Raw genomic sequence first — 7,733 nt, 5'->3', positions numbered from 1 at the left:
GAAACCCAAATTATAATCCATTTATATAAAAGGCATTTGTTTGAAAAAATGGCATTTAACCTGCTTTCCACTCAAAGATTCCCGAGGTCACTCTAGTTAATACTGTTTCATTTACCCAATTAGTTAGTTATGCCTCCTGTCTGGAACATTAGTTTTGCCTCAAGCCAAGAAGTAGAATGTTTTTTAAAGAAGTAAAACTTTAAAAGTACTATGCATACAAAAGGGTGTTCCCGGGTTCTGAAAACACTTAACATACATATTTTTTACATTCTGACTGAGACACTGAAATGAAACTTTTAACGGACTTTCTTACTTGATCTTTATATATGTAAAGCAGTATGTAATTCATATACTATGAGACATTATTATCCCTACTATAGAGCTGGTGGAATTGAGACCCAGATATATGTATACATTTCTAATAAAAGATGTGCCTATACATATTTCTAATGAGACTTATCTCTACACTAAGCATCTCTGTCACAAGGACACAAATCTTTTACTAGGTTATGAAATTTGCTATCAACTCCCAGACATCTGTATTTTCGATCAAAATGGTTTATACCATGACAGATGGTCTATCCTGGTACATTTAATAATCTGAGGCTTCCATTGTACAGTAGATTATTTAATTTTATGTTCGTTTGAGATAACATTTCATCATGGTGATCTCCCCACAGACTTGCAACAGATTGAGACTGAAGCAAAGTAGCACCTAATACCCCGGAAGTCCATAATCAGATAGTCAGGACTCTGGAGATGCAGCTCGGGCAGACTTCACTCAATGACACTCCAAGAAGTTATCACCATGGACCGCGCGTTTATCCCAAGGTACTGAGCTCACACGGCAGGGAGGCAGCTAAAGAATATCCACCTGCCTTTTGGCAAATTGTGTAAAGCCTTTCTACCAAAGGTTTGGAAACAGCAAGAGCAGCAGTGAGCAAGATGGTTGCATTTCTGAACATCATCTGAATTATCATTAAAGTAAAATAAAATTTACTAAATGGGCATTTAATGGTATTGAGGCGAGGCGAAGCAAAGCTTTCATCAGTAGAATCTGGGACAGCTGCTGTCCCTCACAAGAAGATCCCCTGTGAATTATCAGCTTTTGTAACTTGTGACCTTGTGCTATTTATAAGAGTATTCCTCTAAGAGCCACTGAAGTTAGAAAATGATACCAATTGTGATGGATGAGATGAAAGTTTTCCCGAAACATTAACCTCAGCCTTCTCTTCGGTGTAAATACTATGCATTAATTCTGGGCATTTGTCTTTGGATCACAATTTTTTTTTCTCCTCATATTTACTGAGTGCTAGGTGTGTCTGAGGAGGATCATGATGTCATATTCAAAGAAAAAAATGATGGCACCCCTACATAACTGGCACCTGCATTTTCCCCGAAGTTTTTTTTTTTAATGTTTACTTATTTATTCTGAGAGAAAGAGAGGAGGGTAGGTAAAGAGAGAGAGGAAGACAGAATCCCAAGCAGGCTCCACGCTCAGCGTGGAGCGGGATGTGGGACTGGATCCCACAACTGTGAGTTCACGCTCTAAGTCGAAATGCAGAGTGGGATGCTGAACCGACTGAGCCACCGAGGCAGCCCAGCACCCACTATTCATTGGTCTGGCACTGAGCAAGCATCATCTCATGACACCCTGATGAGGCTGGCATTGAGCTGATGGGGCAAGGATCTGAAACATGGAGATAGAAAGTAATTTGGAGAGCTGGGACGTATTTTCCAGTCATCTGATTCCAAGAGGTGTGTTTTTCAGCCACTGCACTGTCCTGATTTAAAACCAGAAGACAATCTGTCATCTTAAGCTTTAGTATTAGTTGCCCTTTGAAAAATTACTAAAATGTCAAAAATCTAGCTTGGTAGTTCTCCAAGTTAATTTAAAAAGCAGCAGATCATATCGAGCACTTTTGTAGGCATAGTGGCAAGTGAAGAAATGTACAGTAGGGCTTTGAGGGGTTTGTAGGTTAGTTGGGGAAGACATTATTGACTCCCACAAAACGTGCATAATGAAAAGATTAACTAACACTCACTTTCTCAGTGGACTACACCCTCCCTTATGCTCTTCATGTGCTAGAACTTAGGTGCATTCTGAGGTGGGTGAGATTAAGGTCTCTCTCTTCCTGACCCTAATCGCAATGGGGCAGTTTCTAAACATGGAACCTGGACTCCAACCCCGTAGGCTCCCAGAGAGTCTGGGATCTCCACACCTTCCCTATTGCCTTAGCATACCATTTGATTCAACTTTCTATTCAAGGTATTGATTCTAGCTTTCCTTTATCTTAAAATTCGTATGGAACCACAAAAAACCCCGAGTAGCCAAAGTAATATTGTAATACTGAAGAAGAAAACCAAAACAGGAGGCATCACAATCCCAGACTTTAGCCTCTACTACAAAGCTGTCATCATCAAGACAGTATGGTATTGGCACAAAAAACAGACACACAGACCAATGGAATAGAATAGAGAGCCCAGAAGTGGACCCACAAGTGTATGGCCACTTAATCTCTGACAAAGCAGGAAAGAGTATCCAATTATATTCCATATATAATGGAATCCTACATGGCAATGAGAAAGAATGAAATCTGGCCATTTGTAGCAAAATGGATGGACCTTGAGGGTGTCATGCTAAGCGAAATAAGTCAGGCGGAGAAGGACAGATACCATATGTTGTCACTCATAGGTCTATTTTCCCATGGGAATGGGAAATAGGGGGAAAAGAACTGGGGAGATGGAGTGAGGCAAATTGTGAGAGGCTTTTGAATGCTGAGAACAAACAGGGCTGAAGAGGGAGGGGGAAAGGGAAGGGGGTGATGGTCATGGAGGAGGACACTTGTGGGGAAGAGCACTGGGTGTTATATGGAAACCAACTTGGTAATAAACTATTAATAAAAACAAAAGAAAAAATATAAAACTGCAATTCTCTGAGTCTAGTATAAAAAAAATTACTCTCAGTATGAGGCTGCCTTGAGCCTGAGGAGAAGGCAAGTAGTTCAGAAAAGAGCCTATGCTCTCAGCACCTCAAAACATCAGAGCAGAGGGCGAGATTACCAATGGCTTGGGGAAAATCGCTGAGGAGGACATTTGTCACCTCCTGCCCAAGGCATGCCCTGAGAGCGTCAACGTACATTCCTCTACCTCTGAAAGTTGACATAATGTTGTTGCTGTTGTTTTCCACCAATTCTATTGCTTGTCCTAATTCCTTGCTTTGCAAACAGACACTGCTGCACTGTTTTCATTTTAAGAGTTTTGATATGCTAATTAATTGTTCAAAAATCAAAAACAGTTTAGGGATGCCTGGGGGGGGGGGGTTCCATCAGTTACGCGTCCAACTTCAGCTCAGGACATGATGTTACTGCTCGAGGGTCTGAGCCCCGTGACGGGCTCTGTGCCGCAGCTCAGACCCTGGAGGCTGCCTTCAATTCTGTGTCTCTTTCTCTTTCTCTGTCCCCCTCCCACTCTTAATCTCTTCCTCTCAAAAATAAACAAATTAAAACGTTTTTTAAAAAATAGTATAAAATACAAAAATATACACAGTGGAATGTCTTGTGTCTACCTCTGATCCCCATTTACCGGTTCTCTATTCACATCACCAACTCCAGGAGAGCACTGTCTACTATGTATCCTTCTGGAGTTTCTTACTACACGCTAACAAATGTGAATATATTTCTTTCGGTTTTTAGACAGCATATTATATACACTGTTTTGAACCTCCTTTTTCTGATTAATAATTTACTTGGAGGTCTTTTCTATATTATCATAGAGTCTCTGTCTCTCGTTCTCTCCCTCTCTCTCTGCATTTTTTAGTGTCACTGTCTAGTGACCCATTGCTTGGATGATCATAATCTAATCCCCAGTAAATTCTTTATGGACATTTGGGTTCTTTCCAATATTTTGCTATTACAGACACTGATACACCAGAAAACTTGAATGTATTTCATTGAACACATTTGCAGATGTAGCAACAGGATTCTGAAATTGAGAATGGATCAAGAGTTCTGTAAATTTATCATTTTGATAGGTATTACCAAATTGCCCTCTATAATAATTGTTCCACTTCAGGGCTTCCTAAGCTTTTTCACATCATAACACTCATAGGAAATAAAACCACTAGCATCGGGATGAACTGGAAGGGATTTGGAGCCCTACAAAAGTGGCTTCTGGCTAACAGAACAAGCCTAGGAGGTCTAACTAGCCAGAGACTCTCCAGCTTCCAGAGAAGGGGAGATCAGCACCCTCCAGCACAGTGGCTGGGAACTCTGTGACAACACATCTCCATCAGCAATGTGCAAGAGTGTCTATTTCCCCCAGTTTCCACTACAAGTTTCGGAATTTGAGTTAACTTTATAGATTAAAAAAGTGGTATATCCAGGGTGCTTGGTGGGTCAGTTGTTTAAGTGTCCAACTTGGGCTCAGATCATGATCACACAATTCATGAGTTCAAGCCCTGCATCAGGCTCTCTGCTGTCAGCTCCAAGCCCCCTTTGGATCCTCTGACTCCTTCTCTCTGCCCCTCCCCTGCTTGGGCTTGTTCCTCTCTCTCTCTCTCAGAAATAAATGACTTTTTTTTTCAAGGAGATATATCCATGCAGGTGTACTTTATTATGAGTGAAGGTGATCATTTGTCATATGCTTAAAAGTTGCTTTTCAAAAAATGTTTATTTAGAGAGATGGGGATAGAGAGAGTGCATGGGAGGGGCAGAGAGAGAAGGTAAGAGAGAATCCCAAGTAGGCTGTGCACTGCTGCTGCAGAGCCCCATGTGGGGCTTGATGTCATGAATCATGAGATCATGATGTGGATCAAACCGAGACTTGGACATTTAACCAACTGAACCACCCAGGTGCCCTGTTTAAGAGTTTTTATGAGCTTTTTGCCTATAAACTATTTTAAGCCACTTCTCACTTTTTTCTATTCAACTGTTTGTCTTTTATTATTGACTAGAAGCAGCCATTTATATATTAAGAAAAAAATCTCAAGGTGTCTGGGTGGCTGTTGGTTAAACCTCCATCTCTTAATTTCAGCTCAAGTCATGATCTCACAGTTCAGGATTTGGAGCCCTGCCATGGGCTGTGTGTTCTGACCTCAGAGCTTGCTTGGTATTCTCTGTCTTCCTCTCTCTTGCCCCTGTCCCACTCATGCTTTTCTCTCTCTCTCTCTCTCTCTCTCTCTCTCTCTCTCTCTCTCTCTCTCTCTCTCTCTCCCTCCCTCCCTCCCTCCCTCCCTCCCTTTCCCTCTCTCTCTCACACACACACACTCACACACACTCACACATACACTAAGTAAACTTTGATGAAAAACATCTCTTTATCTGTGATATGGATCGCTGCATTTCTTTTCCGTGATCTGTATGTCTCTTGACTTTATTCATGGTGCTCATTCTGTTTTGCTTGCATTTGCTTCCAGAAGTTTCTTTTCTGTTTTCTTATATTGTCTTTTACAATTTGGAATTTGAGTTGTTGGTTGAAAAGGAATTTCTCACAGGTTTACAAATGAATTCTGCCATTTTCTCCCCTATAACAATTAGGACTTCATTTCTTTAATGTGAAAATAAACTCTATTTGAAATTGATCCTGATGTTGGGTATGAAAAATGGGTTCAAAAATTTTCCCCAGATGGTTAATGCCACTTCTTGAAAGGCCCATCTTTGCCTTCACATTGAGAGTGTTTTAATTTTTCTTCATATGAGTTTGGTATTTTAAAGTTTATTTCTAGAAATATTGTTTTGCTTACTTTTGCTGTTTTAAATGCTTTTCCCATTACATGTTCTAACTGCCTGCTTTTGGTACAGAACATATTTATTACTCTATTAATTTCCATTTCTTAATGTTTATATTCTTACTTCCCTGAATTCTGTCAGTCTTTATAGTGGTTTTAGTCAGTCTTTTTAGTGGTTTCATATGTGAAATAATATTATCTTCACACTGTCATGCTTTATAATGTTTATGATTCATATTTTCCTTTTCCTAGTCTGATTTTATTGACTAGTAATGCCAGTAATTTGTGGGATAATAGAGGTGGTAAAACTCTGGTCTTGATCCTGATTTCAGTAGGAATATTCTTACTTTATCTCCACTGAACAGGATGCTGACTTCTGGATTGAGATGAACACATGTTGACTGCATTTAAAAGGTGTCCATCCATGATTTAACTGAATGTGTTTGTGAAGAATGGCTATTATATTTTATCAAATGACCTTTCAGCATGTATGGAAATGATCGTTTCCCCCTGAACATTAGAAGTCATACTTTAACATATTGCTTAATAATCAACCATTCTTGTATTTCTGGAATACATTCCTATGTCAAAATAATGATACTTTTTATGCTTTCAGATTGCATTAACTACCATTTTCCGTAGAACAGTTCCATCATTATTTACAAGTGAGATTAATCTGTAATTTTATTTGTGCAACACCTTTATCAGGTTCCACTATCAACTGTATACCCCTTCCCCAAAAGAATTTGAAGGTTTTCTTTTGTCTACTATTCTCTAGAACAGCTTAAATACCCTTGGTGCTATTTGCTTTTAAATTTCCTTATAAAAGTGTCTAAACCTGCTACTTTGCTAGGAGTAGCCTTTGGATAACTTTATCCATTGCTTCTATTGAAGTGGCTATGTTTAGATTTTTAATATTTCTTGATCCCATTTTGTATGAATTATGTTTCTCTGAAAAAACATGCAAGTTTTAGTATTTAGTCTTTTCATGAATCTTAAATTTCTTCAATTCTTGTATAGTTAGTTTCCCCTTTAATGCTCAGCTGTGTTTCATTGCTTAACTGTAGTTTTTCTCTTTTTTTCCTAGATTAAGCCCACTAATGGTTTGGTTTTTTAAGGAAAAAAAAAACAGATCTTGTCTTTACATATTAGATCTATCATTTTTCTAATTCATAATTAGAAAATACAGCCCAGAGTGTCTCTGTCACCATTAATCAGGTCTCCCATTATAAAACAAGAGTAGCCATAGACAAAATGCTGATGACTATGTCTGTGTACAAATAAAACTCTTTTATGGATACTGATATTTGAATTTTTTATAATTTTCACATACCACAAACTAGTATCTTCCTTTTGATTTTTTAAACCATTTAAAAAAAAGGAAAAACCATCCTTATTTTGTAGGCCATACAAAAACAGGCAGTGGACTAGATTTGGTGCATAAACTATGGTTTGCTGGTCCTTACTTTATCTTAATATCCACAATATATAAATAACATGTTCAAATCAATACCAAAACCACAAGCAATAGGATTTAAAAAATGGGCAGAACTGAATAGACATTTTCCCAAAGAAGATACAACAAATGCTCAACAGACACATGAAAAGATGCTCAACACCACTCATGATCCAGGAATGTACATCAAAACCACAGGGAGACACCCCCTTCCACCTTTCAGAAGGTTATGTCATTAGATATACAGTTCTTTACTCAATATCTAATGGTCACCTAATATGAACAATAGTTTATTCCTGTACTTTTCCTGTACCTTCTTGCCTTCACCTTATTTTCTTTAGCAATATTTTCATCTTTGTTGTTTTACTTTGTACTGTTGAAAAAGCCTCTATGAGCTTTGACCCTGAAATGTCACAGATGAATCAGCCCAGAAATGTGCCCATCTTCTTTCACTTCTCCAGTTTTTGGGGGGGCACATAATATCTTCATTATCCGAGGACACCTATCTGTATGTTGACGTCCTACCCACATGTGTTTTATCCTCAACCC

At 38.7% G+C, this 7,733-nt stretch overlaps 1 long non-coding RNA gene across 1 annotated transcript in view; it reads left to right on the top strand.

Annotated features, from left to right (window-relative positions):
* The first annotated feature begins 685 nt into the window (after positions 1 to 685).
* LOC115296112 overlaps positions 686 to 7,733 on the top strand; it is a 70,521-nt gene continuing 63,473 nt past the window's right edge. Inside the window, exon 1 of the long non-coding RNA XR_003910734.1 lies at positions 686 to 831. This is a non-coding gene — a long non-coding RNA (uncharacterized LOC115296112). The remainder of the gene's footprint in view (positions 832 to 7,733) is intronic.

Source organism: Suricata suricatta, chromosome 7, assembly GCF_006229205.1.
Source record: "Suricata suricatta isolate VVHF042 chromosome 7, meerkat_22Aug2017_6uvM2_HiC, whole genome shotgun sequence".
Classification (NCBI taxonomy): Eukaryota; Metazoa; Chordata; class Mammalia; order Carnivora; family Herpestidae; genus Suricata; species Suricata suricatta.
This window is presented reverse-complemented; position numbering and strand designations above follow the sequence as displayed.